The sequence below is a fragment of the Aedes aegypti genome, chromosome 2 (assembly GCF_002204515.2).
Source record: "Aedes aegypti strain LVP_AGWG chromosome 2, AaegL5.0 Primary Assembly, whole genome shotgun sequence".
Lineage (NCBI taxonomy): Eukaryota > Metazoa > Arthropoda > Insecta > Diptera > Culicidae > Aedes > Aedes aegypti.
Genome location: NC_035108.1, coordinates 33065594 through 33088570, shown reverse-complemented (window position 1 = coordinate 33088570; position 22977 = coordinate 33065594). Strand labels below are relative to the sequence as shown.

Sequence of the window (22977 nt, the reverse complement as noted above, 5' to 3'; positions counted from 1 at the left end):
GCACAGGAACATTACATCCAGATCAAAACTGATCTAGATTGAGAATGGGATTGATAGTTCAGACTTTTATTTAATAATTGCAGAAATTGAGGAAAACGGAAAAATGGTAAACACTTCTCATAACATTATCAACCATAAACTAAGTAAAACTTCCTTCAAGATTTAAACTTAGTTCTTTTTATCGGTGCTCAATTTTTTTGGTCTAATTGTACGAATGATCCAAGAAATAGAGCACCAGTATAAAAACAAATTCCATCCATTTGACCGCAGTTTTATTTAAATTCAATATCAACAATAACTGGGAAGAGTATGTATAAACCATATCCGAGTAAAAACGCTTTTCTCCAATGTTTTGTCTAAAAATGTCTCAAGAGTCAATACGAAGGCAATAGTTCATAGATTTTTGTCGAAAACTCACCAAGGGAATGCAATGGTTTCTCTCTTTCAATGGTTTCTTCAAAAAATTCATCAAGTAATTTTTCAGAAATTTTTTTAGAAATTCTTCCAATGACACATATAGAGACTCCTCTAAAAATTCTTCAACAGATTTCTCGAGAGATTCTTCTGAATTCTCAAAGAGACTCCTCCAGCATTCCTCCAGGGATTCCCCTGTTGTTTCTCTAAAAAGTACCTTATTTTTTTCCAGAAACTTCTACATGGATTCCATTATGGCTATTCATCAAGGAATTGGTGTTAAAAAACTTCACCACTAAAAAATTCAGATTTTTTTTTAAACTCTTCCAAGGATTTCAGTAGTTCCTTCAAAGATTTCACCTAGACATAGTTCAGACAGTTTCCATAAATTTCTCTAAGGATTCCTCCAGGCAGGCTTGATAATTCTCCTCAATAACATCTGAGTTCGGTGACTTACTCTAGAGCAGCGTGCTGCCCTTGCCTCTTTGCGAGGGAGCGAAAAAATAATAAGCAGAGAGGCAACGAAAAATGAGCAAGGAAGATGCAGCACAAAAAAAACGAGTAAAATTCCATCAAAAAAGGGTGCTCTCACAACTCCCCGAGGACTGTCTGGTCGGGCGGCAGACTCGAGAGTTCGTTTGAAGTGTGAGTGATGGTGAACATCGCAACGAGAGAGAGAGTGCCTGAAAAAAATCCTCGCATTTTTCTGCACTCTCACTCGAATTGCTTGAGGATCTGTGTTGAAAATTTTGAGTTTATTTTTTACTCCTCAAAAAAAAGGCAAAATCGCCTCCTCTTTGCATCGCAGAGGAGTTTCTATCAAGCCTGCTTCCAGGAATATCTCCGAAAAATTCACCTGGAATTCCTCCAGAGTTCCACCAGGAATGCTTCCAGAAAATCCTTCAACAAAGAACTCCTGAAGAACTAGACTTCTTCAGAGATTTCTCCACAAATTCAACCAGGAATTTCATCTGCAATTTCTTCAGGAATCCCTTTAGAAAATCATTCAAGGACTTCCTAAGGAATTTCTCTAGGGAAATTTTGCCGCCAAATAATAAAGAGATTCTTTCAAAAACTCTTCCAAGGACTTCTGTAATTCATTCAAAGATTTTACTTTGACACAATTCAGATACTTTCCCGAAATGTCTCCAAGGATTCTTCCAAAGACTGCTTCCTGAATTCTTTCACAGATTTCTCCAGAGATTCTTCCAAGAAATCCGAAAGGAAATTCTCCTACAAACTCACGAGATTCCTCCACAGATTCCTCCGAGATTCCTCCAGATAAATTTTTCAGGAATTCTTTTGATATTCCTTCAGCTATTTCTCAAGGAATCGCTCCAGGTGAATTTCACTACTTGAAAATACAGAGATTTCATCGAAAACTCCTCCAGAGATTTCAGTTATTCCTTCATAGGTTTCCCTTCGACATAATTCATATATTTTCCCAAAATTTCTCCGAGAATTTTTTCCCCTTAAGGTGAAGATGAATCGAAGCCAAACCTCAAATTTTCAAGAGCACGAATCTGGAGAACCGAACACCCATTTGAGCTGGTCACACCCAGCTAGTGACCAATCGATTAGGTTTTCAGCTTGAACGGATGTTTGGTTACCAGATTTGTGCTCTTGAAAATTTGAGGTTTGGCTTCGATTCATCTTCACCTTAAATTATTCTAAAATTTCAACAGGAACTCCTCCAGGGATTCTTACAAGATTAACTCTTTCAATTTGTCCAGGGTTGCTAAAGAGAATCTTTCAGGGACTTCTCATTTTTTCAGGGATTCACTCGTGAATCCCTCCAAATTCCACTTCAAAGGCATCCTGAGGATTTTTTTGACAGGATGTAAAAGATGTTTTCGAAAACTTCTCCCGATATTCCAGGAATTTCGGATTTTTTCAAAGAAATCATCAAGAAATAATAGAAATATAACTCACCCAAAATTCATCCAGGGAATATTCCAGAAATTGCACCAAAAATTCTTCCAGGGATTCTTCCGAAAATTCCCACGGAGGTTCCTCTAGGTGTTCATAGAGGCTTACTCCAGGAATTCATGTCTCTAGAGATACCTCCACAGTATTCCTCAAGAAAATTATTCAGAGGTTTCTCAAGGAATTCCTTCAAGGAAATTTCGCCACTGAATAATTCAGAGATTCTTTCGAAAACTTCTCCAAGGATTTCGGAATTTTTTTCGAATATTTTATCCAGACATAATTTAGATAATTTTCAGAAAATTCCCAGCAAGTTCTTCCAGAGACTCCTCAAGTAATTTTCCCAATTCTTCTTGAATTCTTCTAGAATTTCACCAGGGGTTATTCCAGGGGCTCTTCCAAGATTTATGCTTTCAATTTGTCCAGGAGTTCCTCAAGCGAACCTTTCAGGGATTTCTCCTTTTCTCAGGGATTCCCTCAGGAATTCTTCCAAAATATACATCAAATATTTCTTGAGGATTTTTTTTCTTAGATCATTTTGCCAGGAAATAAAAGAAATTCTCAAGAAGTTTTTCGGATATTCCATAAATTTCTTCAAAGAATTGATCAAGAAATAATTTAAATATAACCCACCAAAAATTCATCCAGGGAGTACTCCAGAAACTCTACCAAAGATTCTTCCGAAAATTTCCACGGAGGTTCCTCTAGGCAGCGATTCATCAGGGTTCTTCCAGAAATTCATGTCGCTAGAGATACCTCCACAGTATTCCTCCAGAAAATCCTCCAGAGATTTCTCAAGGAATTCCTTTTTCGCCTTGTAAACATTCAGATTTTTTTTCGAATACTCCTCCGAAGATATAAGTTATACTTTCAAATATTTTATTGATACATAATTCAGATAATTTTCAGAAATTTCTCAGCGAGTTCTTCCAGAGACAGCCCCAAAAATTTCTCGTAGAATTCTATCTGAAAATTCTTTATTTTGAAATTGCTCTAAGGATTTTCTCAAAAGGATTCCTCCGGGAATTCTTCCACGAGCTTCTTCAGAAATTTATAAACCAATTTCTTCATCTCCCCAGGTATTAATTCGGAGATATTTTCGAAAACTTCTCCAGGGCTTACAGTACTTTCTCCAAGGATTTCCTTAAAATATTTCTCCAAGAAATATTTCAGATATTTCCCAGAAATTCCTCTAAAGAAACCTCTAGTAATTTTTCCAAAGATTTCTTTAAAAAAATTGGGATTTCTCGAAACAATTCAGGCGTTTCGGTAATTCCTTCGAAGATTTCACTTGGACAGATATCTGAATCCCATTTCTTGAAATTTTTCAAATATTCCTCCAGAGATTCCTCCGAGTATTCAGCATGGGATTTCTTCAGAGTTACACAAGGGACTCCTCCAAGAGTTTTTTCTTCAATTTTTATAGGGATTTCCCCAGTATTTTTTCTTAGAAATTTGTGCTAGGTTTTACTCAGGAATTACTCCAGAAGCTCCTCCAGGGAGTTCTTAACGAATTTCTTTAGGAACATTTCAACTGTAAATAATTCACTGATTCAAAGGATGTTCTAAATCCTTTGAAGAATTTCTTCAAAAATTAAACCCTGGAATATTTCAGATATTTTCGAAAAGGGTACAACTAAGAGTATTGTAGGAATTCTCCATGGATTCTTCTAAGAAACTCTGAAGCTAATCCCTTTGTTTTGGATTTTTTTTTTCAGGGATTCTTTGACAGAATTCCTTTTTATCCGTTATTTTTCAAGCAATTGCTATGGAGAAATTTCACTACTAAAAAATAGGAGGTTTTGTTTTAGAAATATACCGTAGGTACTTCAGTAATTCCTCCATAGATTTCACCTTTACATAAAAAAAATCCAATCCTGCAGAGACTCTTCCAGGGGTTCCTCGAAGATGTCTCTGGAATTTTTCAAAGCATTCCCTCAGGGATTTCTCCATAACCTAGTTAATGTATTTCTCATGGAATTTTTCTAAGATCATTTCGACAAGGAACAAGAAATATTTTCGAGAACTTCTACATTGAGTTCAATACTTCTTACATGGCATTTTTCAAATATTTCACCAAGAAAGAAATTCTGATATTTTCCGGAAATTCTTCCATGAATACCCCCGGAGATTCCTCAAAGAATTACTCCTGGGATTTGTACCAGTAATTCTGACAGCGATTCCCTTTGCGAACTCCCACATTTTTTCCAGAAAATTCCTTCAATGATTTCTACCGACAACGACATCCCTCAGAGCTTCTCAATGATTTTTTTTTTCAAAGATTCAAATATTTACTTGTTTGAGAATATATATTGATTCTCGTTATCCAAATCATGTGCATACTTTCTGGGACACCCTATACGGAACAGAATTTGGCATTTTATTCAAAATGTTGTTTCATACTTTAACGTTAAAACAATATTAAACAAGATTAAACAAACATTTTTATCAGCTCTTGCAATTGGACTTTGCTGAGATAAGGTACCGCGGGGCAAGTGGGAACGAAAAAAATGATAGTTCAAACAAATTGTTCAATCAAATTTTCAAATGTCAATATTTTTCAAATCCAACAACACAATCACGTTTTGGCAACATATTTGCTGGTGTGTGCATGAAACTAATCGAATAATTTCGAAATTGTGAAAACCTTGGAAGAAAGTTTTAGAATGAGCCAATGGTCCCACTTGCCTCGCTAAGCGGGGCAAGTGGGACACATCCAGTTTCATGCGTCAATCCACATCAGTAAGTCAACCATTACAATAATAGGATTGATAATTCATAGATTTTTAATTTTAAGTACATATTTGATGTACATAAGGGATCAACCATAAAATACGTTACGTTTTAGGAAGAAACCCTTTATTTAATAGTATTTAATATTAACTTTAATAACATTTAATATTAACTGAAAATTCCTCAATAAAAGCGTAAAGAGGTATTAAACATGTTTAAAATATATCATTTATAAGTTGTTAATTAAAATGTAGAACATAAACAATCAATAATTGACGAAATTATAAATATGTTTTGTTATTATATATATGCATGGCAGAAAACCACCTTATGGGGTGGAATTGTTTTCCATCTCTACTTAATTTGGTAGAAATAACAAATAAAGTTCAAATAAAATAGAAAAGTAATCGTTCTCATGATGCATTTCTTTGTGTTTGTTCAATTTTGAAGTCGTATTTCAAAAATAAAAAATAAATTTAAAAATAAAGAATAATAACACTTTTCTTCTCCCTCCTATGCAATTACGTAATTTGAGGTTGATCTTTTTTGATAAAAATCATTTGTTTGAATGTTTTAGTGCTACTCTCTAGGAGAATGTATGGAACGTGTACGAAAAGTTTTGATTCTGGTTTTTGTTTTGATAGGTCCCACTTACCCCAGGTACAAATATATTCTGGGGTAAGATAGACCATCGAAAATTTCATATGAAATGAAAACAAAATACTGGTTTAGCGTTAGCAGCTTGTAATAATACTCAAAATTATAGCATACTGATGGAAATTCGATTTAAAACACATTTATTTTTAGCGAGTCAATGTAAGACGTGGAACGTGTCACAATTTGTCATGCAAGTTGAAAATGGCGCTTAACTGACAACTGTTACATGAACCACATGGTAATAAAAATAACAATATGTTCAGTACTAAATACATTCCTTGTCATTGTATCTTCAACTTTCTAGAAGAATACTCCCAAGAAAAACTTTTCCTAGTTGAGCTATGACAAAACGCCCCACTTACCCCATATTCTCACTTGCCCCGCGGTACCTTATTTAAATTTTCACAGATACCAGCTGAATTGTGCCTATTAGATGCATTTGAAGTCACTGATGGCCTTAATTTTTCGGAATATGAGTCGAAACGATAATGAATTCTCTTGCGCTGTTAATTGAACAAAAAATGCTTCAATTATTTCCAATAAACAATCTAAAAAATGTTTTCTTCATTATAACAGAACTAACAGAAATTTACGAAACAGTTCTTCACAAACGTTACAAGAAAAATAACAAAATATTTTTTGACAAAACTCCACTTTACACATTAATCATTTTCTTCCAGAATTCCTCCACTTATACACATAAAGTTGCAGGATTATATTTCTAATTCTTCCAAGATTTCTACCAGATATATAATTGAAATTTCGGTAAACCATCTAAATATATATTTATTTCGAATACTTTCATCACGATATTGAAATATTTTAGAGATTAGCATAAAATTCAATTAAAAGATCTTCTTTGGGTTTAATTACGACCCTTGATAGTTTCATTCCAACTTTTACTATCGTTGCAAGTGATTCTGGGCACCAGCCTTGGCAGTTTTTTTGACATTTTATATATCTTAGGAGATCCTTTCTAGGAAGATTTATGGCGTTCTCCTGATGATGTTTTCCTGGATTCTAAATTATATTAAAAGTATTTACCCTGATTACTAATGTTCATCCTCTCCAGATCCTTCGCAAAATCATTCCTTGGTAAGCTCTTTGCTAATTCGTTGTAGAAATTTAAGCAAATTTTTTTCAAAAGCTTTAGTGGATTCTTTCCCCGATGTTTTAAATTTTTTTTATGTGCCTATTTACGAAGTATGTAAAAAACATGATCGAAACAATGATAGATTGCACATTCAAAACAAAAACGCAATACGATCAATTTACTCAACAAAAGTAAAAAAATGTTCAGATAGAATGCTACTATCAATCGTTTTCTTTTTTCAATTATTGCGTTCCCAAAACATTCGAAATGCAATTCATTGTAAGCGGAATCCCTTTGCGCAAATCAAATAACAATTCCTTGATACCAAAACGAAACAGTTGATTTTCACCCCGGCGATCAAACGCATCGCAAAATCAACATTGCTCAAATAATGCAAACCAAAGATTCCACTTCCAAAAAAACAACTTCGACAAACGCTTTTCTCGATTGCCCGACACAATGCCAAACAATTTAATACAAATAAATTAAAATTTCCAGCCCAATGGAGCGGCCTTTCCTCCCATCGCTTTTTCACCGGAGGGATCAACGGAAAGCCTTTCAACAGAAATAAAATACCAGAAATGCATCGAAATCGGATGCCCCCCACCCCCTTCATCGACGGCTGCCCATAACATATCCGCGAAATTCGAATCCGATTGGGATTTGCAAACGTTGCCCATTTAAGAACGCGTTGCCAGCTTTTCATCTTGTTGTTCGTATTTTTGTAACCATTATTGGTAACCCGCACAGCAGTCAGTCAAAGTGGGTAATCTCTTGGCCTACCGATGGAAGCTGAGGCAACCGCTTCGGCCGGCGAGTGTTTTTATTCGGAAATGCAAATTCGGAACAATTCATCTCGAAAAGCTGTCATAAATGGTGAATCATGACAAAAATGGAACATGAGCACGATGAGTTCGAATGAGGTCGGATTGTGGTCAAAAGGTCGAATGAAAATTTTCGATGAGATCACAAGTAACAATTTCAATGGTTTCTAGTCTTAGGTGTGTGCGTTGAAATTGCATTCTCCTCACGTTTTGAGACAGACCAAGAATTCAAGGACATCGTCTATAATTACGGGTTTACTTACCCATTGCTTCAACAATGGAATTTGTTAAAGTTTCGAGAGCATTGTCAACATCAAGTTTTGTTGGCAAAGATATGCTAACATCAAATTATATATTCCAGTCGGTTCGTTAATAATTGAAAGTGGAGCTGATAGGATTGAGAATCGCTTTATGGGAAATTTGAAATGTAATGCAGCCCACAGACGCTCAAACGGTTTGAGCAACATTGACTGCGCCCCCAAGTTAGTCAAACCGATTTATGTTGTTGCAACCGTTTGACCGACTGTCAAACGAGGTTGCAGCAACACGATATTTGTTCGCATCTTTTCAGACTTGCCGAGAGCCTAGTGAATATGTGATTGTTATTTTTTCGAATGCTGTGGCTGTGGGGGATTTCTACTATTTTTTGATAATAATCGCAGTGAGGAAGAGCAGAACTTTCAACATTTAAGTATCGGAAAAAATGGATATTGATGAGAAATTCCAGTTATAATTTGCACGAAATATTCCGGAAAAAACCCTGAAATTATGAATGGTCTCTTTAGGGGAATATTCTGAGCAGTCATTGATATGGGAATGGCTATGGAATTTTTTTTCAAACATTCTATCCAGAATTTGGTGGTTTCCCCTAGTTATTCTACTTTGAAGCTTTTTCTAGAAATCCATGTGTTATACTCAGGTTTCCACAAAAAAATCCTGGAATTCTACCAGGAATTTTATCAATAATTCCTCTAGAAATGTATCCACCGATTCAACCAGAAATTGCTTCGGGGAAAATTCTTTAGACATATATTAAGGTGGCATTTTTTCCAGAGATTCCTTCAATGGTTCCTCTGCAAACTATTGTGGATTTCCTCCACTGATTCCTTGAAAGATCTGTCCACAAAAAATCCTCAAGTAATTACTTTAGTAAGGCTGCCACCTAGAATTTCTCCAGAGATTGCAATACCAATTTCTTGAAAGATTTATTCAGCAATGCTTCTAGAAGTTAGTTCCAAGGATTCAATCACGCGTTACCCAGGAATCACATTACGCATTCTTTCAGCTACTTCTCAAAGGATTCAAGAAACTCATAATCGGAAATTTCGCCAAGGATTTCACCAGGACTTTTTTCAGGGCTTGCTTATAGGATTCCTCCGTAAATTCCACAAGGATTGCATCAAAAATTCCACCAATAATTTCTTCAGCAATTCTCTCTAGTCATTTTTCTGCAGATTTCTCCAGGAATCTATACAAAAACTTCCCAAGTGATTTCTGCAGTCATTTATAATTCCTTCAGGAATTCAACCAAAAGGTTCTCCAAAGATTTATTTAAGAATTCCTCCAGCGAAACTTCAGGCATTTTCAAACAGATTCTACCCAGAATTTATCCAAGGATTCATCTGGTTCCTCCAGGGATTCCACCAAGACTTCCTCCAAAAATTCCACCAGAACACTTTCAGGGATTCCACCAGAAATACTGCAAATTCATCAAAACTTTGTACACGGGATATCAGCAGGAATTCCTTTAGAGATTCCGCTTGCAACTTTTGAGACGTTCCCCCAGGTTATCTTCTGGTATTCTTTTAGGGAATTTTCAATAAATTGTTTTATAAATTTCATCAGTGTTTCCTCTATACATTCTTCCTTGTCTCTCTGAAGGGACTTTACGAGACATTCGTCCTGGGATTTCTGCAACAATCTACCATAAATTTCTCTGAGGATTCCTAAAGGAATTTATCCATAAATTCCATTCAGTATTTCTTGAAGGGTTTTTTTCCAAGGAATCTACCAGGAATTACCTTAGAGAATGTTTTAGGAACTCCTTCAGAGATTGTTTCAAAATTCCTTCCAGAAACATATTAAGGAAACTCTCCAGGGAATTCCTTAGGAAATTTCTCATGTGATTTCTTTGGTGATATCTCCAAGAATTTCTCAAGAAATTGCTCCATGGATTTTTTAAGATTTTTTTTTTTATTTTGTTTAACGATACTTTACACCATTAAGATGGTGCATTCGTATCAGTTTTTAAGAAATAAAAAAAAAATCTTTCAGGTCCACTTTAGGAATTTATCCTGAAGGCATTCAGAAAAAACGTTTTGTTTGATCCTCTGAGTAAATATCAGAAGATTCCCTGGAGGAATTTCTGATAATCCGCATCTGATAATGATGCAAAATCGTAGTAAAACCTTTGAAGTATTTTATAGTTGAACTTCTGGCGAAACTCTGGTAGATCTTCTTCTTCTTCTTCTTCTTTCTGGCGTTACGTCCTTACTAGGACAGAGCCTGCTTCTCTGCTTAGTGTTCTTATGAGCACTTCCACAGTTATTAACTGAGAGCTTACTATGCCAATGACCATTTTTTGCATGTGTATATCGTGTGGCAGGTACGAAGATACTCTATGCCCTGGGAAGTCGAGAAAATTTCCAACCCGAAAAGATCCTCGACCGGTGGGATTCGAACCCACGACCCTCAGCTTGGTCTTGCTGAATAGCTGCGCGTTTACCGCTACGGCTATCTGGGCCCCTCTGGTAGATGTTTCTGCTGGAAATCCTAGCGAAACTCTGGTGATATTCCCAGTATTGACCCCAGAAGAACTCCTTGTGAAATTTCTCATAAAACTTTTCTCGCGATGAATTACAGGTGAAATAATGAGAGAAAACACTAGTTAAGTCCCTGATGGAATTACTAGTGGAATCTCTATAGGAAATTGTGGACAAATTTCATAGGAAATTTGTTATGGCATCATTGGAATTCTTCTTGGGGGAATCCACGGAGGAATCCCTGCAGGAATTTCTGTTTTGAATCCCAGGAGGAACTTCTGATAGAGCCACTAGATGATATACTGGTGGATTTACAAATTATAGGTGAAACTCTTATAAGATATTTCTGATAGAATCACTGGAGGATTTCCTGAAAACCCTCAAGAATCCCTGTAGTTATTCCGCGAGAAATTCCTTGAAAAATCCGGGGGAATTCCTTGAGAAATTTCGGGATTGATTACTTGAGAAACTCTGGAAGGAATCTCTTGGTGAATTCCGCGGGGAATCCTTTGTAAAATTTCGGTAATGGAACCCTTACCAGAAATATCTGATAAATTTCCTGAAGGAATTCCTGATAATCCTTGAGATATTCCGGGAGAAATTCCTTGAGTATTGATTTCTTCAGGAATTTTGTGAGATATCCCTTCATTAATTCCGGGAGAAATCTCTTTAGGAATTCCTGGAGGACTACCTTGAAGAGTTCTTGGATAAATCTCTTGAAGAATTTTCTAGAGAAACCCTTGGAAGGGAATTCGGGTTGAATCCCTTAATAAATATCAGGAAGTATTCGTAATAAATTGTCTAATGGAACCCAGAATAACCCTAGAGGGATTCCTGAAGGAACCTTTTGAAAATTTCTGAAAAAGCCTGTTCATTTAAGAAAGTGGACACGTGTTTTTTTTTGCAGTAAGCTGTTTATTTTCCAACAAATTCATGAGTTTACCTGAAATACATGAAAATCAACGTAATTTCGACCAAATTCACATAAATTTGAACATTTATTGAGCATTTCTGGAGAATGCTTTTACTTTTCTCTTGATACCTCCCATAAGGTTCTGCACAACTTTTTCCGTAACTTTTCATTGTGCTGCACATTTTCTTAAAAAAAAAATGATGGAGCTTGCTTCTCTTCCATCCTTCTTAAGATGCCGTTTGATTATTGCCCAATATGTTTCAATGGGGTGTAGTTCTGGGAAATTTGATGGATTCGATCATTTTTCTACAAATTCGACTTTTTCCTTCTTGAGCATCTCCAAAGTAGCTAGCTATGCTAGGTCTGACAAAAACAATGGAGGCATGGTATGCTTTCAGTAAATGGGCAGAAGCTATTTTTAATGCATTCAGTTCTGTGATTTTTGCCGTTAATTGAACTCGTCGTGAAATATGTAGTATTTTCATACCGCAGGAGCAATTTGCATACCATACCAAATCTTTTTTTCCCAAAGTTTGTGTTGGGATGTATCGTACGTCGTCAGGAATATCTGTTTTCGCCACAGCGATGAAAAAAAATTCAATTTAGACACTTCGCGATTTTAGCCAAATCTCGGAACGACAGTTTTACTGTACACGTTTGTGCAGAAAAAAAATGCGTGTCGGCATGTCAATCCGACCCATCGCATGGAATTTATAATTTTTTTGAAGTCAACTTTTGTCTGCTGTCAAAATAAACACTTGAGTACACAATAAAACGAAGTTTTATTTGTTTTTTTTTATGGAATTTTTACACCAAAATGTGTCCACTTTCTTAAATGAACAGTTCTTAGAATCCCTGATAGAACTTCTGATGGAATCCCAAGAGGATTTTATACTCAAATCCATGAAAAACTTCTAATGGAATCCCTGCAGAAATCTATTGAAGAACTCCTGGTGAAATCCATAGAGAAACCTCTGATGGAACCCTTCGAAGAACTTGTGATGTTATTCTGGAGTAATTCTTGATGGAATCATTGGAGAAACTCGTGGTAGAACTTCTGTAGAAAATCCAGGTAGAATCTCTGAAGGAACTCCTTATGGAATCCCTAGAGGAACTCCTGATAAAGTCCTAAGAAGAACTCCTAATGAAATCCCTTGGGAACTCCTGTTGAAACTCTGTTGGAACTCCTGGTGGAATCCCTGCAGAAACTTTCGATAGAATCCCAGGAGGAATTCTTCTTGAAATCCCTATAAGAACTCCTGATGTAATTCCCAGAAGAGCTACTGATGTTATCCCTAGAAGAACTTCTGATGTAATCCCTGGAGACGTTCCAGGTGGAATCTCTGAAGAAACTTTTGATATAATCTTCAGAGGAACTCATGATGGAATCTTTATAAGAACTCCTGTTTAAATTTCTGAGGTACTCTTGATGAACCCATGTAGGAATTCCTAAAGATATTCTTGCAGGAACTTCAGATGAAATCATTGGAGGAATTCCTGATGAAATGCCTTGAAGACTCCTAATGGAATCGCTATAGAAACTCCTGATGAAATCCCTGGAGGAATTCCTGATAAGATTCCTAATGGAACTCTGGATATGCCTGAAGAAATTCCTTATGATATCCCTAGAAGAAATCCTGATGGAATTCCTCGGGGAACTCCTGATATAATCTCTGGAGTAACTCCTGATAATATCACTGAAAAAATGCTAAGAATCTCTGAAGGAACTCTTGATGGAATTCCTGGAGGAACTTCCGATAGAATCCCAGGAGGAATTCTTCTTGAAATCCCCAAAAGAACTCCTGATGTAATTCCCAGAAGACCTCCTGATGTTATCCCTAGAAGAACTTCTGATGTTATCCCTGGAGAAATCCCAGGTGGAATCTCTGAAGAAACTTCTGACATAATCTCTTGAGGAACTCCTGTTAAAATTTCTGAAGAAACTAATGATGATTTCTGATGGAATTCCTGGAGAAAATCCTGATGGAATTCGAAGGAACTCCTGATGAAACTCTTGTAGGAATTCCTAAAGGTATTCTTGCAGGAACTCCAGATGAAATCATTGGCGGAACTCCTGATGATATCCCTTGAAGACTCCTAATGGAATCGCTATGGGAACGCCTGATGAAATCCCTGGAGGAATTCCTGATGAGATTCCTGATGGAACTCCAGATATCCTGATGGAATTCCTCGGAGAACTCCTGATATAATCTCTGGAGGAACTCCTGATAGAATTTCTGAAGAAATGCTAGGAATCTCTGACAGAACTCATGATGAAATCCTTGGAGGAATATAAAGATTTTGTTGAAGGGACTCCTGATGAAATCATTGAAGGGACTTCTGATAGAATCCCTAGATGAACTCCTCATGAAATTTCTGGAGGAATTCCTGATAATTTTCCTGATGGAACTCCATCTAGAAGAAATATTGATGGCCTACTAGAGGAACTCCTGGTAGAATCTCTAGAGGAATTCCTGGTGAAACCTCAGTAGGAACTCTTGATGGAATCCCTTGAAGAACTCCTGATGAAATCCCAAGAAGAACTCTGATGAAAGCTCTAAAGGTTTTCCAGATAGAATTCTTATAGGAAATTCTGATGGAATCGCTGAACGAATCCCTAGACGAACATCTAATGAAATCCCCAATCGAACTCTTGATGGAATCCCTAGAGGAATTTCCGAAGGAATTCCAAAAGGGACTCCTGATAGAACCCCCTAAGAAACTCCTGGACGAATCTTCGTGGCGGGGAACTCCTGTTATAATGTCTAGAGGAATTTCTGATAGAATTTCTGAAGAAATGCTAGGTGAAATCTCTGAAGGAACTCTTGATGGAATCCCTGGAGAAAAACAAAGATATTGTTGAAGAAACTCTTGATGGAATCATTGAAGGGACTTTTGAAAGAATCCTTACATGAACTCCTCATGAAATTTCAGGAGGAATTCCTGATAAGTTTCCTGATGGAACTCCTGATAAAATCTATAAAGGATATTATTCTTAGAAGAAATATTGATGGCTTTCCTATAGGAACTCCTGATATAATCTCTAGAGGATCTCCGGGTGAAATCTCAGAAGGAACTCTTGATAGAAAGAACTCTGATGAAAGCTCTGAAGGCATTCCTGATGATATCCCTAGACGAACATCTGATGAAATCTCCAATAGAACTCTTGATGGATTCCCTAGAGGAATTTCCGATGGAATTCCAAGAGGGACTCCTGATACAACTCCTGAACAAATCTTCGTGGAATATTGATTGAATCCTTAGAGGATTTTTTTATAGAATTCCTAAAGGAATCTCTGGAGGAATTCCTGGTGGAATCCTCACAATAACTTCTGTTCGGAACGGTTTTTAATTTAGAAATAGTCAATAGAGAAGGAGAGGGTTGAGGCACTGCTGATGGAATCCAATGAGGAATTCCAGGTGAATTTTCGGAAGGAATTCTTACAGGAAGTCCTTGTTTAATCACTGGTTAAAATCTTGGTTAAATTTCTGGAGGAAAACTTGGTGGAATCATGAAGGAATTACCGATGAAATCCATGAAGGACTTTTGGTGGAAATTCTAAAGATATTCCAAGAGGATTGCCTGGAGGAATTCCTGGTCAAATTCCTAATGGAATCTCTGGAGGAATTCCTGGTACAATCCCTGAATTGTTTTCATGTTGAACTTTTGATGGAATCACAGGTCAAACTACTGATGGATTCTCTAAAGATAAATCTGGAAAAATTGTTTGAGGAATATGTGGTAGAGTATTCCTACAATAAAAGAAAGTAATTAAATCCTTATTTTTTTCGTACTTACTTGAGATTTGTTTTTCCTCCGAATCGACTTGATGACGAATAACAAATAAAAACACGATTTGACAGTTCATTTCTATGCAAAATAGTAGTTATCACGCCCAATGGTATGGGTGCCCTAGTGTAGATGTAGTTTTGAACCTTAGAGGAAAACAATATGCACTCTGTCTCGAAAAACACCTTGAATCCGGGTGTAAATTTTTCAAATTGGGTAATATTTCCATATGCATTTTGATGAGTATGAAAAGCGTGTGCAAGTTTCTTTGAGGAAAACAAAAACAAACTGTGTATGACGAGCGTATGTTAGTCTACGTGTGTTCAAATGTCACTAAGCTCTATATTCCAATGAGCTTCTGTGCGCCTTGTGTTTGTGCTGTCTCGCTTTCTCTCACGGACAACTTGAAAACAGAGCGCACAGTAAAAGTTTTATAGCATGCATTGGCTCATAGGAATATGCGAAGTAAAACGAAACGGTGGAAAGTGAAACAACATAGTAGTCTGTAAGAGGTGGATTCTGCAGATCCACACTGCCGGTGTAGAGCGGATGGGAAAATTGAAGATAACAAATAAGTGTTGGTGAGACGATGAATGGACCAATGCACGAGTTCACTATTTGACGTTTGAGCGGTGACGTGTTATTTACAGGGTGTCCGCAAATTATCCGTACAAACTTTGAAGACCTGTCTCTATACAATCAAGCATGATAAATTCAATATTCTTGCATGGTTTCAACCATTAGCTTATTAAATCTTTAAGGTGTAAGTTTGACACATTTATGAATTCAAATATTTGTCAAACCAAGCCAAATGTGTTGAGGTGTCTTAAAAAGAGTTGTTCTTCGAGCTTTATGACGGAAGAGAAATGTCCATAGAACTCATTGAATTTGAACTGTATAATTTTCTATTTCCAGTCAAACTTGAAGCCACTAAACTGTAGGTTATTTCAAATGATAATAGGACATTTGGATTCGTCTCTTTTAGATTTTAGGGATAACACATTTCCAGTATGACTGGCGGCCCTCAGGAAAATCGTCCCCGAAAAATTTAAATTTATGTTTCTCAGTAACAAGCACTCAATTCGAAATTATTTAAAGTTGTATTTTGTGTTAGCATGTAGATGTATTATAAAAGGTACATGGACATTGATTTTTCATTGTTTTAAATGCGAGATCATCTTTCCCAAATTTTGCTGTTCGGATAATTTGCGGACACCCTGTATATATGATGGTCATGATAACGAGTGAAACGACAAACTTGTGAACTCGTGCATTGATCCATAGAGATGGAAGTGAGTGAGTGTTTCAGAAAAATGATTGTTGAATTGAATTTAAGTACATAAACTCACCCGAGACCAGTGAGACCGTTCGTAGATGTGAATGGCAGATTTGGTAGATGAATGCGTGTGATTCGAGAAATTGTTGTTGGATGAAATCGATGACGAAGAGTAACGTTCATTCTTGTGACGGTTGTAGCGACGAACGGACGTTTGTCCTTTTTCGCGTTTGACTTCAAAATGGCGGATCAGCCGAATTCAAGCTACGGTCAGGAAGGAAAAGTTACCACAGAATAATTAAAAAATCCCTGATGAATTTGCTAAAGAAAACGGTTAGAGATTGTAGGAAACGATACTAAAATATATAGAAACTACTCAAGAGCGCACAATTGATAGATCACTATGACACTGACGCTGAGTAAATTCACGCATTTTGACTGTCCGCCCATCTGCATCGACAGTGCAGGGACGTCGAAGCTTCAATTTGGCATGCTGATGTCGATGTTCGTGCCACATCCCTACAGACAGTATGACCAGTTCGTCAAACATTTGGCTCCGCCCGCTGGTGGTTTGAGCAAAATTAAACTCGTTTGCTTTTGGTCGACCGATTCGTCACCGGTCAAATCGGTTTCACAAACTGTCAAATTGGTATGTCCAGCAGCATCACATACGGTCAAATATAGCACCAACCTGGGGGAGTGGAGTCAATGTTGGTCAAATCGTCTGAGCGTCTGTGGGCTGCATAACAGAAACATGATAATAATCAAAATCAACGACTAGGTGACTAGAGTCGGTTAAGAATCCTAAATGGGTTTCTGGAAAAGGAAAAACAAGTAGGGCTATCAGGGTATTTAATAGATATATCCTGAAAAGCACTCTTCAAATAAAATTCTACCGTTGGAGTTACTTTGCAAAATATTCCATGAGCGATGTTTGGCATGAAAGTCACCAATAACAAAAAAATTTATTGCGAGTGAATTTCCGCAAGTCATTTTGATGCAAATAAACTTGCTGCTCAGTGCATTGAATAGGCAAATAGGCAGGTATGAAAGTAAATAAACCAAGCTGTGTTTTAATAGAAACTCTAAAAGTTTCAAAAGAATTTGTTACAAGGCAGTTTTTTTTTTCATGTGTTCAATGTATTTTCATGTAAACATTTTGCTATGCAAAAAGATTGGATTTAAATTTCAGAATTTCAAGAGTTTTACACTGGTTTTACTCCGAATTTAAGAATGTTGTACGAGTTTTCTGCTACTAAATGGTTTTTATAACACTTTAAAATATTCCGCGATGGATCAATTTTTCTACATTTTTTTTTTAATTTCCATATCATCAAATTTGACCAATTGACCAACCGATGATAACCTAACATTCCTATAATTAATAAAACATTTATTTTTTTCAAATCTGGTCATCCGAAACGCAAACCACCATCATCGTTATCGCCTCGGCCGTCATAGTCAGTGATTTCAGCCGAATTTGCATAACCCACTCAGCCCCAGAAAAACCCGCCGAAGAGCAACAAACACGATGACGCCAATAAATAATAGACAGTTGTTGTTTTGATGCATGAGCTGGAGCGTGCAAAATGTTCCGATGGATTATTTTATGGCGCCTGGAATGTCGAATCTGTGTCCTCTCATGGGAGCAAATCGATGAATGTGTGCGCACTGAGGCCTTATCACTGTCATCTGTTTCCGAAAAACAGAAAAAAAAAACAAATAAAATGCTGGAAATGTGGTGGAAAACCTGTGTCCACAGATTTGCGTGTTGACAGAGTGGTGCTTTTTGAGGTTTTTTGTTTGATCGGAATAAACTATTCTTTTTGGGTTCAGATTCGGGGATTTAAATGATGCTGGCAGTCTGCATCGGAAGCTGAAATGTGTTGTTGTTATGTTGACATTTAATAATGAACGATGAATATAGGGGTATATGATAATAAAAACAGAAACTACGGTGCTGGTTTTGGCGAAAATCGGTTTCAGGGGCTAATATGATTGAGTTGATGCAGCAAAATTAATTTGACACACCTATTTTGGATTTAGAATGTCTTCTTGTCTTCTTGTCTTCTTGTCTTCTTGTCTTCTTGTCTTCTTGTCTTCTTGTCTTCTTGTCTTCTTGTCTTCTTGTCTTCTTGTCTTGTCTTCTTGTCTTCTTGTCTTCTTGTCTTCTTGTCTTCTTGTCTTCTTGTCTTCTTGTCTTCTTGTCTTCTTGTCTTCTTGTCTTCTTGTCTTCTTGTCTTCTTGTTCTTGTCTTCTTGTCTTCTTGTCTTCTTGTCTTCTTGTCTTCTTGTCTTCTTGTCTTCTTGTCTTCTTGTCTTCTTGTCTTCTTGTCTTCTTGTCTTCTTGTCTTCTTGTCTTCTTGTCTTCTTGTCTTCTTGTCTTCTTGTCTTCTTGTCTTCTTGTCTTCTTGTCTTCTTGTCTTCTTGTCTTCTTGTCTTCTTGTCTTCTTGTCTTCTTGTCTTCTTGTCTTCTTGTCTTCTTGTCTTCTTGTCTTCTTGTCTTCTTGTCTTCTTGTCTTCTTGTCTTCTTGTCTTCTTGTCTTCTTGTCTTCTTGTCTTCTTGTCTTCTTGTCTTCTTGTCTTCTTGTCTTCTTGTCTTCTTGTCTTCTTGTCTTCTTGTCTTCTTGTCTTCTTGTCTTCTTGTCTTCTTGTCTTCTTGTCTTCTTGTCTTCTGTCTTCTTGTCTTCTTGTCTTCTTGTCTTCTGTCTTCTTGTCTTCTTGTCTTCTTACTGACTTTTTTTTCCAAAATTCCAAGCGTTATTTTGTTGGTTGAAAAATGCTTTTCAATTAATTGCCGTTCTTTGAATTGATTTTCCAGAAATTATGCATCAACATGTCACTACCTATTACTTAATTGAAACAAATGAAATGTTGCTATTAAATCTCTTTTGTTTTTAATTCTTGAGAATTTTCATTTTGTCGTTCAGGAAATTCTAGGTTTTCGCCTCATTGAAACGCCTGTCATATTTGTCCCCAACATAATATTAAATTGATGAATTTTTGAGTGTGGTTCGCCGAACAAACAAAATTGCGATGGCGATGATGACAAGGGCGAGGAATTTCCCATCGTATAAAAAAAAATGTCCGCTATGACAACAGCCGAAGCTTAAGCTGCATTGAATATGAAATACGCAAACAGCGCGCATCATCATCGTTTGCATTTAACACCCATCATGAAAATTTGAGAGCAAAGCCAACCGACCGACGATGGCCTCGGCCGTTTAAAATAATGTTTGTCGATGGGCGGCTTTCCCGACCCCCAAACCTCCGGGAACTGTTTTAACAAATGGTTTATTAACTTTTCCGAAGTGGGATTCTGGTGGGGAGGGGGAGGCGAGGACTCCGATGTGTGTGTAAATTATTTCAGACCTTTCCGCCCACTTGATTGCGCGTTTGCGGATCCGATGAGAAGATGAGTGGAAATTATTTTTTTACGTGATCGGTTTGCGGTTTTGAGTTACGTCATTGCGGTGCGGCACCTATCCGCGATAAAAGTCCGGGAACTGCAAACTGCAACTGCACTCCAATGGGTTGGGTGATGAATTTTAATCGAAATTATTATCCTTTTGCGCGGTGGAAAATTGCTGGGGTGCGATAAAAAAGGGTGATTCGCGTGAAATTGAATTCCGATATTTACCGAAATACGCCAGTTAAGTACTTTGAACGGGTTGCAGTTAAATAATTTTCTTTTGTTTTTTGTTCTTTTCAGATATTATCGAGGAAGAATAGCAACGGGAATAACGGTCTACAGATCGAATAAAGGTAAGTTTCAAAACATTTATCACATTCGAATTTTTTTGTGTATCATAATGATCGTCTGAACGGAACATGTGGTAGAGTTGTTATCATCATTCATAGGCGCATATAAAAACAACTTTTTTTTGTCTTTCGAAACCATTTTTTTTATTTTGGGTGTTTTTGTTAAAACTCAGCTTGGATAATATACTTGCATTCCATGCCTTTTCAATGCACTGGGCAGCAAGGAAATTTGTTTCAAGTCGACTTGCTGAAATTGACGCGTAATAAGTCCAAAACTTTTGTCATTTGTGACATTAATTCGCAAAGCAATGCCATCGGCAATTTTTTTGATGAGTGCTCATCAGAATATTTCTCAATTCAACACCCTGATAGCCCTTCTTGATTTTCCTCTTCTAGAAACGATTGATTTGGTCTTAACCGACTCAAGTCACCATTGTAGCTAACTGGTTACTCAACTTAATTTTGATTCTGGTCATGTCCCTGTTACCTTATAAATACCCAATGAAGCAATTCCCAATCCTATCAGTTCAACCTTCAATTATTTAAGAGCCGATTTGAATACATAAGAAACAAAATGATAATTTCTTGGCATAGTTTTTTTTTTTTTCATTATAAATGCATCATATACTTACGATTCAACTGTTTTTTTTTTTCTTTTTATTATCAGCAGGTGAATTTAATTTAGAAATCGCTACTGCAAATATAATGTAATAAGTATGAAAGTTGCAGAGCACCTCTTTGTAAGAAACCAATGTAATGATTGGCATTGGCAACTCAAGGATCTTTCAAGATTATAAGTACAAAACAGTTCTTCCCACGTGGGACAATCCTTGGGTGGCACAGTTTTGCATGCAAAACCAAATCGCCATATTATTTAATACCATAAAAAGACAACAGACCTTATTTGCATCAAGCAAACAACCTCCGCGCGATGACCATTACCGGCAGAGCATGAATTTCAAAACCAAGCCGCTGCTGCTGCCCAAAGGTGGAAAAAGCCTCCTTTCCTTGTCCCGTCGCGTCGTCTGGTTGTGGGCGACTGCAAAAACCACCACAAGGTACCCGGCTACTCTGTCGCCATGCAAAATGAGCTCTTTCGCATAACGGCCCAGCAGTGAAACATTACTGGAGGAGATGCAATTTCAATATCAATCGACGGACGGTGTGACGCTCGGTTGCGGTTCACTGTGGGTCGGAAATCGAAATTTCGAGAGAAACTTTAAGGCATTTATATAATTGAAGAATTTGAATGCTCATTCCTTGAATGGTGTTAGGTTAAGTCGCCAACTCGGTTTAGCAAACACTTTTGTACATTGGTGTGCTTTAAGCTAAAAATAGGATTTTATTGAATTCATTTATTTTCATTTTCGATTTAAATTTACTTACAAATTTGGTGTTCCTACTCTGAAAGTGGTACTGGATTGCAGTGAATTCCCGCCTCGAATATCGTGGATAAAAGTGATAACTTATTCTTTAGTATTATAATTTGCACTGTAGTTTTTAGGATTAGGTTTAGCAACTGTAAATAACGTAGGATAGATAATTCGATGTAGCGATACTCGACTATGAATCACTGGCGACCGATTGTTGTGGTTTTCTATTGTTCACGTCTGATGACGGTTCTCGGTTGTTCGCAATAAGGTGAACTAAGTGTAAGGACTCAGCAGTGTTGCCGTGGTAAGGGTTTTCGTCTTAACATACCCCCGCCCGTAAACCTTCGTGAGAGTATGAAGCTCTAGAGGAACTAGAACTAAGTTTCTTATTCTCTGCGACGTCGAACACAGCTAGTTTTGACGCTGCTTTTCGGGGAACTCCTGACGATGTCCGTACTAGTGATTGCCGTACTCTTCCGACTCGTCCAGGAAACACTTCTTTAATTCGTATTTGCACCCACTGGCACCTAGCTGTTGTTGTTGTTGTTTGTCTTTATTAACGAGATTTTTAGCCCTGGGCTAGTTCATCTCGGGACCAACGGCTTTACTTCCCTTCCGAAGGAAGTCGTCACTACAACTTTTTTAGTCAGTGACTGTCTCGGGGATGGGATTCGATCCCAGGTCCTCGGCGTGAGAGGCGTGTGTTCTAACCACTACACCAGGTCCGTCCCCACCTAGCTGTTCCTTCGACCACCAACACTAGGTCGCTGACTTCTAGCTCCTTCACGTCCTTGAACCACTTGCTTCTTCGAGTTATCACTGGTAAGTACTCTTTGAGCCACCGTCGCCAAAACTCATCCGTAATGTGCCTCGCTAGCTTCCTACAGTTTCTCAATGTTGCTCGGCTGTTCGATGACTCGGTAGACAAGAATTTTGACCCCTAACAGGAAATGGTTGGGTGTCAAAGCCTCCTGGTCAGCAGACTCTAAGGGGGACGTATGTAAGCGGCCTCGAGTTGATCATTCCTTCCGCTGTTCTGTTAAAATAGGGTCTCATCGTCAGGCTTGCGTGAAGCTTCATTCACAGCTCCGATAGCTACCTTTACCGATCGCACAAGTCTCTCCTAAGCACCTCCCATATGGGGAGCAGCGGGCGGTATAAATTTCTACGTGCAATGAGGGGAAGTAAACTTCTCTGCTAAAATTTGGTTGTGCATCTTAATTTCATTGCTAGTACCTTGAAAGCAGGTAGCATTGTCAGACCAGACCTCCCTTGGTTGACCTCTGCGTGCTACAAACCTTTGGACTGGCATTATGCAGGATGCAGTACTCAACGGGTGTACCTCCTCGAGATGTACCACTCGCACGGTGAGGCAAGTGAACAGAGCTACCCAGCGCTTCACGTTGCGTCTACCCACCTTTACCAGTAGTGGTCCGAAATAACCCAGTTCCAGTC

General features: G+C 37.5%; 1 protein-coding gene across 3 annotated transcripts in view; it reads left to right on the top strand.

Annotated features, from left to right (window-relative positions):
- LOC5565109 overlaps nt 1–22977 on the top strand; it is a 623899-nt gene that overhangs the window by 408202 nt on the left and 192720 nt on the right. For all 3 annotated transcript variants that reach the window (XM_021840464.1, XM_021840461.1, XM_021840462.1), the window contains one exon: nt 20100–20152. The gene's annotated coding sequence lies outside the window, so the exon portion shown is untranslated. The remainder of the gene's footprint in view (nt 1–20099; nt 20153–22977) is intronic.